The sequence below is a fragment of the Medicago truncatula genome, chromosome 1, assembly GCF_003473485.1.
Source record: "Medicago truncatula cultivar Jemalong A17 chromosome 1, MtrunA17r5.0-ANR, whole genome shotgun sequence".
NCBI lineage: Eukaryota > Viridiplantae > Streptophyta > Magnoliopsida > Fabales > Fabaceae > Medicago > Medicago truncatula.
The window spans coordinates 29,417,037-29,425,890 of record NC_053042.1 but is presented as its reverse complement, the minus strand read 5'-3'; positions in this window follow the sequence as shown (position 1 = coordinate 29,425,890).

Below are 8,854 nucleotides of genomic sequence, written 5' to 3'. Positions count from 1 at the left end.
TATTGTTCTCTTGAAACTCTGAGTCTTCACTCCTTTATATAGAGGTGTGAGAGAGACGTTGAATTGCCAGCACATTCAAAATAGAGTCGTTTGAAGCTTTTGATCAATCATCAATGATTCTTTGCCTGATATGGTTGTTGTCCTATGAAGGATCAATTTCAAATGCATTCCCATTGTGAAGGAACATCGTTGCAGGCAAAGCTGTTTTTCTTGTCTTGTAGCAGAGACAAAAACAGAGTAGTGGAGGTAGTGGTTGTACACTTCGTACAAACGTACTTTGTCAACGCTCTTTGAAGAATAAGCATCCAATGCCTTCAAATCCTTTCAAAATAGTCGCTGCTTCACTTTTCCAGTCTTCTGCAATCTTTAGACGAGTTTGAATCCGTTAAACAGCTTTTGAAGCTTTAAGTTGCATCTTCTGATGAACTGCGCAGCTTCTAGTGATTCTCAGCTTCTGATAAACTTGCTTTTGATGAACTGGCTTCTAATGAACTTGCTTCTGATGACGTCATCACTTCAGGAGTACTTTGTCTTCAGGAGCGCTTTATCTTCAGGAGCAGTTTTCTTCAGACGCTTTAAGCTTCCCTTTTTGTTGATTCCTTTGCTCTCTATTGTTCTTCCAAGACCTTTTTAAGATATCAAATTTTGTCTATAGTCCTGTACACTTGAACAAATATTAGCATATCCAATGAACAATTTTTAATACTTTGTTATCATCAAAACTCTTAAGGGTTAATGTTAAACACATTTTGTTCCAACATCCTTTGCTTTCTATTGTTCTTCCAAGACCTTTTTAAGATGTCAATTTTTGTCAATGGTCCTGTACACTTGAACAAATATTAGCATATCCAATTGACAATTTTTAATACCTTGTTATCATCAAAACTCTCAAAGGTTAATGTTAAACATATTTTGTTCCAACAACTTGTTGTTTGCAGGTTGGTGTGGTTGATAGGTGGATTTAGAAGCGTCATTCTTCACAACGATACACGGTCAAAAGCGCTTATAACTTTGACTACTACTGAAGTTGTTGTTAATGAAGGGTTTAATCATGTGTTGTGGCTTAAGCAAGTGCCGCTTAAGATCAATATTTTTACCTGGCATTTGTTCTTGAACAGATTAGCAACAAAGATGAATTTGTTTAGGAGAAATATTTTAGATTATCCTGACACCTTGTACTTGGTTGCGTGCAACTTAGTGGAGGATCGGGATCATTTGATCTTTTCTTGTGCTACTTATGGCCAACTCTGGCTCTTGACATCTGGTTGGTTAGGCATTTCGACGACTTTTCATGGTTCGTTAGTTGATCACTTTTTTCAGTTTGATAGTCTTGGGGGCTTCTTTAACAAGTTTCATTAGGCTTTTAATATAATGTGGATATCGGTTCTTTCTATTATTTGGAAGAATTGTCAACAGGAGACTTTTTCATAATAAGACGGAACAACTTATCTCTTTATTGAAAAAGGTAAAACTCCAAGCTTATTGATGGTTAAAATTGTATTATGTTCTCTTCGATTTTGATTGCACGACTTGAAGGTTAAAAACTTTGTTATGTTTTTTGGTTGTGACATAATTTTGGTATTTCATGGCTACCTTGTGGTAGCTTGAGTCTTTCCTTGTAAATATCTGGATCTTTTAGTTTCTTTTGGTACGCCTTGTACTAAAGGAGCGGTTGTTGATTTTTAACATATTTGTTTAGCCTTTTCAAAAAAAAAAAACTTAGACTTAACTAATCCAAATATATATAAAAAGAGAGTTAGAATCCGTTGACATCAGATGTAGACTTACACCAAATCTCAACCACTAAATTAAATTAATCTAATGGCTCCTATTTATCAAATTAAAAAACATCTAAAGTGAGACACATACAATTTCCTCTTTGTTCTTTTCTCTTACGGCTAATTAAACCAATTCATAGGGCTTCCCAAACTTTGTGATGACTCTGTTGGGATTTACTTTTTCTGCCGTTATCATAACAAAAATTGTAATGGTGAACCTTTAATCGATGTGATGAAATTAAGCAATCAAGTGGGAATTTGTGACTCTCAAGTTTGATCAAATTTGTGGCCTTGAATAATATATATAATAAATATATATAATTTCAAATTTTCATTTGACAAATTTTCATTTTTAACTCATATGATAAGTGATTTTTTGCATAATGTCAAATGAAAATTTGACCAGATAAATTTTTGTTGCCTCTAAAAGTATGGTGCCCTGGGTTGCCATCTCCTTGGCCCATACTCAGGGCCACCCCTGACCTTATGTATCTTGATTATTCTATTATATATGAATTACATATGACAACATTCACAACAAAGCAGAAACTAGATGTTTTAAAAGGAATATACATAATCACTTATCATAAGATAAGTGGTTATACTATAATTGTTTAATTTAGTTATTTATCCAAATAGGTTTTTACCTCATAAACTTGTAGTTTGATACTTATGATTCATCAAATTGGGGTTGGTTGAACATGCATAACTGAACAAAGTTGACAGGAAAATTAAATCTTTGGTGGTTTTTCTACTTGAGGCTTGTTGTATGCTCTAACCTTAAAGAGGATCTACCTCTCCTAAATTTTCTGATGAGTTGGATATAAATGAGTTATATATCATTGTAATTTGTAAATAAGATTGAAGAGCATAATGTAATAATACGCTCTATTCTTCTTTCTCCCTTATGTATCTTGATTCTTCTATCATCTTACCATAGTTTAAGTTAATTTCATAAAATTATAATTGTAATTGGACGGTACATGACTACATTCATATCGAAACAGCAACGTGAGAAATAAAATGAAAGTGAATTAATTTGACAAACATTATATTACTCAATGAAATAATTTTTTTTTTTGACATCATCATCCTATCAAATCAAATTATATAAAAAGGAACATTAATAAGTCACGACCATCACAAATTTTATAGAGAATCTTTGACATAAACCACAAGTACGTGATGAGAGTTATCATGTTATAGTATGACAACGAAGCTTTATTTTCCATGCATTTTCTTTATCTTTTCTTCATCAACCAATCAAAGAGTAAAGAAGATTGAGACTAAGTTGTCTCGATTTATTTTTCTTTGCGACTTAAAGTTATTTTTATTTTTTCTCAGAAACTAAATTGGGGCTCGAGAATTTTCTTGGGACCAAAATAAATCTTTGCTCTTTTTCAACTTCTTTATACTTGAATTTTGGTAGTAGAAAAATAGTTTGTGTTTCTACGTAAGTTAAGAACAAGTTTAAAATCCAAAACAATGTTCTTCATTATTTTGAATTCTAAAATCCGAAATGTGTTGAGAGTTAGGAAAATGCTTATTTTTTGTATGACTTTATCCATGTTTCAGAGATGGACAGACACGTCAACTGCATTAGGGGGAACAGGGTGTTGACGGCTGCCTCTGCTAGGCAGGAGCGTCAGATGCAGCTCAGAGCCGAGAGAGAGGAACCATTTGTGCCACATCAAGAAGTGCATTGGGTAGTGTTGTGAATCCGGTTCTACAAACGAACCTTCACACCAATGAAATAAACCAATGATGTGTGGAGCAAGCGATAGTGATAATCAATGAGAACAAATGGCTTCCAAGCAAACAACAACAAACAGCCCTAAGCTAGTGTATAGCAAAACCACACAAAGAGCTAACAAACATAAACAAGATAAACGGTAAAAGGAAAGAACAAAACACCGAGCAAGATTGTTGACCCAGTTCAGCCAATATGGCCTAATCTGGGGGAGAGAGCAGCTCTCCAATCCAATATGAGAAAGTGTTACAAAAGGTTACAAGACTCTAGCTTATCAAGCTTTACACATGAACAAACCCTAGAGCTACCCTTTGGTATTTTCCCACTCTCACACTATGAACCCTAAATCCCAAGGTGATTACAATGTTTTTCCCAACCTAAGAAACTCTCTCATCAAAGGCACACACCCCATAGGATCCCCTCTTTGATCTCCAAGATTTCTCTCTTAAGCTCTCTTAAGGTTGTCTTCAAAAAGCACAAGAACACAATAAATACTAGTCCTCCCCTGAAGAAATCGTGCCACGATTTCCCTAGATCGTGTCACGATCTGCAACGGTCCCTAGGTTGACCAGTCCTTATCAGAGATACTTAACCAACAAGTTTCTGGATCGTGTCACGATTTCCCAAGATCGTGCCACGATTTTGCATCCTACAAACTTGGCTCACGGCATCTCAAATCGTGTCACGATTACCAAATCGTGTCACGATTGCTCTGTTCTTCCAGACCACAAATTTGAAGCCAATTCCAACATTTCTCCACCTTGACTTCTAATTTGGTGGTGATGTCAGTTTAACCATCAACCACCATGCTGCTCTCTCCAAAAGGGAATTACTCTTCGACAAACTTGATCAAGTCCAAGCAATGCTTGAATCTTGATCGAGGCAATGACTTGGTGAACACATCCGCCGGATTCTCCTCCGATGCCACCTTCTCAACCACAATCTCTTTTGTTTCAATCATGTCTCTGACAAAGTGCAGGCGAATGTCAATGTGCTTTGTCCTTTCATGATACACTTGATGATTTGCCAAGTGAATGGCACTTTGACTATCACAATGTATCTTCACACATTCTTGAGTAATTCCTAACTCACCAATCATCCCTTTCAACCATATGGCCTCCTTCACACCTTCAACAAGTGCGATGTACTCCGCTTGAGTTGTAGATAATGCCACCACGGATTGTTGATTTGCCTTCCAACTAATCGCCGTGCCATAAAGAGTAAACACAAATCCCGACAAGGATTTTCTAGTGTCCACGTTGCCCGCATAATCCGCATCAACATACCCCTCCAAAGCGTCTTCATCTTGAGCTGCCCTTGTGTACTTCAAACCGCCCTTCAACGACCCATTCAAATACCTCAAAACCCACTTCAAAGCTTGCCAGTGCACAATTTCCGGATTTGCCATAAACCGACTCACAATGCTAACCGCATAAGCCAAGTCCGGCCTACTACAAACCATTCCATACATGATGCTTCCAACCCCACTTGCATAGGGAGTACCTTCCATCAATTGCTTCTCATCCTCGGATTGAGGACATTGTTGTATGGACAACTTTGTGTGGTGACCCAAGGGAGTGCTCACGGTTTTAGAGTTTGACATTCTAAAACGCTCCACCACCTTCTTCAAATAACCAAGTTGAGATAAGAAAAGTTCGCCTTTGTCACGATTCCTCACGATATCAATCCCAAGAACTCTCTTTGCCGGACCAAGATCTTTCATCTCAAATTCACCATTTAACCTCTCCTTGAGCTTCATAATCTCATCCTTGCTAGAGCTCGCCATCAAGATATCATCCACATATAAAAGAAGATAGAGAATGACTTTCTCACTCTTGTTCAACATGTACACACAAGAATCATATCCTCTTCTCACAAAACCGGTCTTCAAAAGAAACTCATCAAACCGACGATACCATTGCCTAGGGCTTTGCTTCAACCCATACAAAGATTTCTTTAAAAGACACACCTTAGACTTGTCCTCCACAAAACCTTCCGGTTGCTCCATGTAGATTGTCTCTTCAAGGTCACCATGTAAGAAAGCGGTCTTCACATCCATTTGTTCCAACTCAAGATTGAATTGATTCACAATAGCCATAAGTATCCTTATGGAACAATGCTTCACCACCGGTGAAAAGATCTCGTTGTAGTCGATCCCCTCCACTTGAGTGAAACCCTTTGCCACAAGTCTTGCTTTATACCTTGGACCTTCAACACCCGGAATGCCATCCTTTTTCTTGAAGATCCACTTGCATCCAACTACCCTTTGGTGATTAGGTAGCTTCACAAGTTTCCAAGTTTGGTTCCTTTCCAATGAATCCATTTCTTCATTCACCGCCTTCAACCAATACTTGCTCTCTTTGCTCTCAAATGCCTCCTTGAAGTTTCTAGGCTCCGAGTCTTGCACATCTTCCGCCGCATTTAGAGCAAAACACACCAAGTCCGCATAAGCGAATCTCTTAGGAGCCGTAATGGTCCTTCTTTCTCTATCTCTTGCCAATAGATACTCAGGATCCACTACCGGTTGAGTTCCACTTGTATCCGAAGTTGAAGCTTCATCTTCTACATCTTCTTCTTCTTCATTTGGAAGCTCCACCTCAAACTGAGTTTTCTCCACCATAGTTTCCGGTACTTGAGTCTCTAGGTCTTTACACTTCATCCCCATCCGGGTCTCATCAAAGGTAACATCCCTACTTATCAAGACTCTTGATCCTCCACTAGATTTCAATTTCCACAACTTGTACCCCTTCACACCTTCCGGATAACCAATGAAGACACATTTCAAAGCTCTAGGCTCAAGCTTGTCTTGCTTGATATGCGCATATGCCAAAGCTCCGAAAACCTTCAAAGAGGAGTAATCCGCCGGTTTCCCACTCCATACCTCCATAGGTGTCTTGAAGTCTATTCCCGTTGATGGACATCTATTGATCACATAAGCAGCCGTTGTCACGGCTTCACCCCAGAAACTCTTAGGTAACCCAGCTCTTAGGATCATACACCTCACACGCTCCAAAAGAGTCCTATTCATGCGTTCCGCAAGACCATTTTGTTGCGGTGTTCTTGGTACGGTTCTATGCCTCTTGATTCCTTTCAACCTGCAAAACTCATTAAACTGCTCTGAAACAAACTCCAGGCCATTGTCAGTTCTTAAACCTTTTAGTTTAGTTCCCATTTGATTTTCTATGAGAGTGTGCCATTCTTTGAACTTTTCAAAGGTATCACTTTTGTTTTTCAAAACAAAGACCCACACTCTCCTAGAATAATCATCAATGATAGAAAGAAAATAGGAACCTCCCCCATGAGTAGGAGTCTTAGAAGGACCCCAAAGATCCGAATGCACATACTCAAAAGGTCTACTAGAATGATGCATGCCACTTCCAAACTTCACCCTATGTTGTTTGCCTAGTATGCAATGTTCACAAAATTCTAGCTTGTCCAATTTATCTTTCCCTAGCAAACCTTGTTTAGCTAGTTCAACTAAACCCCTCTCACTAACATGCCCCAATCTCAAATGCCACAATTCAGAATTATTATGAGATGCAACACTAGCTACCGATGCATTACCAATTACTATGGAACCATCTAAAATGTATAAACCATTCATTCTAGACCCTTTTACCGTAATTAATGCACCATGCGAAATTTTACAAACCCCATGCTCTATTCTAGTGCAATAACCTAGATTATCAAACATGCTTAGGGAAATTAAATTACGCTTAAGTTCGGGAACAAACCTCACATCCCTTAAAAGGAATTCACGACCATCAAACATCTTTAGACGAACGTTGCCCATGCCTTGGACTTTGCAAGCTTTGTTATTTCCGAGTCGAACAACTCCTCCTTCTTTTAGAATCAAAGTCTCAAAATATTCCTTTCTATGACACATGTGATAAGAGCATCCCGAGTCCAAAACCCAACTCTTCTCCGGTTCCCAACTTGTTACCACTAGTGCACCCGCACTCTCATAACCTTCTTCATTTGAAGCCTCCGCAACTTGAACCGAAGGACTACCATCGCCCCCTTATCCGGACAATCTTTCTTGAAATGACCTTGCTTGTGACAAAGAAAGCATTTATACTTTGATTTGTCAAAGCCCTTGGACCTAGACTTGGATCTTGATTTCCCTTTGCCTTTTCCTCTATGCTCATTCCTCCCTCTTGTAACATTCAAGCCTTCACTACCTTCATCAACCCTCATGTCCTTGAACTTGGTCAATTCTTTGGTTCTCAAAGCCGCTTGGACCTCCTCCAAAGTAGTAGTGCCCTCCTTACCATAAAGGATGGTATCCTTGAAATGCTCAAAGGACTTTGGTAATGAACAAAGTAACAACAAAGCCTTATCCTCATCTTCCATGTTAACTTCAATGTTGGCCAAATCATCAAGAATCTTGTTAAACTCCGTTAGTTGCTCCGAGATCGATTTAGACTCCACCATCTTGAATGAATAGAGTTGTTGCTTCAAGAGTTGCCTATGAGCCAAAGATTTCGTCATATACAATGACTCCAACTTTGCCCACATCGATGCCGCAGTAGCTTCCCTCGCGACATCCCTTAAGACCTTATCTCCGAGACATAAGACAATGACACTCTTTGCCTTGTCTACCATCTCACGCTTCTCCTCTTGTGTCAAGGTTGCCGGCATCGCCGCTTCACCTTTCAATGCTTCTACACACTTTTGTTGTGTCAAAACCGCTTGCATCTTAACCTTCCACAACCCGAAATCATTACTTCCGGTGAACTTCTCGATGTCCCACTTTGACCCCATGATACCAACTAACAATCACGCCTATGCCCCACGGTGGGCGCCAATTGTTGTGAATCCGGTTCTACAAACGAACCTTCACACCAATGAAATAAACCAATGATGTGTGGAGCAAGTGATAGTGATAATCAATGAGAACAAATGGCTTCCAAGCAAACAACAACAAACAGCCCTAAGCTAGTGTATAGCAAAACCACACAAAGAGCTAACAAGCATAAACAAGATAAACGGTAAAAGGAAAGAACAAAACACCGAGCAAGATTGTTGACCCAGTTCAGCCAATATGGCCTAATCTGGGGGAGAGAGCAGCTCTCCAATCCAATATGAGAAAGTGTTACAAAAGGTTACAAGACTTTAGCTTATCAAGCTTTACACATGAACAAACCCTAGAGCTACCCTTTGGTATTTTCCCACTCTCACACTATGAACCCTAAATCCCAAGGTGATTACAATGTTTTTCCCAACCTAAGAAACTCTCTCATCAAAGGCACACACCCCATAGGATCCCCTCTTTGATCTCCAAGATTTCTCTCTTAAGCTCTCTTAAGGTTGTCTTCAAAAAGCA